Genomic DNA, 467 nt, shown 5'->3' on the forward strand with positions numbered 1-467 from the left:
CCCACCTCTAGCCAGAATCCAGGCACCCATTCCACTGCCCATATCCAAGGCCACTACCGTCTCCCTCCACCAGCTCCCGGCTCCTTCCTCAGCAGTCAGGGTAGTCCCACCCAGGGTCCCACCTTCCCATTCTTCCAAGCTTCCCACCCCCAAGCTCCACCCCTCACCTTCTACTCAGGTAACCTGTCTTGCCTGTACCCAGCTGGGCTCTTGCTCCGCATCCTTCCCGCTCCCAGCTCTCCATGCTCATTACCCCTGGCCCCGACCAGCAACCCCGCTCCTGCCCAGCGCCCCCTCCCCTCATCACTCACTGCTCTCCAGCTCAAAATGACTCCCGCCAGTCAGCCAGCCCTCTCCCCTTAGCTCTTCACGTCCGCGCCTTCCCCTCAGCCCTCTGGCTTTAGCACCCCCTTCACCGCCCCTCGGCTGCCTGGTACCCTCTTCCCGCACTGCCCCTCTCAGCTCCC

General features: G+C 63.8%; 1 protein-coding gene across 1 annotated transcript in view; it reads right to left on the reverse strand.

The window, feature by feature from the left end:
- Positions 1-467, reverse strand: part of RAB3B (RAB3B, member RAS oncogene family) — a 61,618-nt gene that overhangs the window by 57,816 nt on the left and 3,335 nt on the right. The gene's annotated exons all lie outside the window — the stretch shown is intronic.

This window comes from Pteropus medius, unplaced genomic scaffold (genome assembly GCF_902729225.1).
Source record: "Pteropus medius unplaced genomic scaffold, Ma_sr-lr_union100, whole genome shotgun sequence".
In the NCBI taxonomy this organism is placed as follows: Eukaryota; Metazoa; Chordata; class Mammalia; order Chiroptera; family Pteropodidae; genus Pteropus; species Pteropus medius.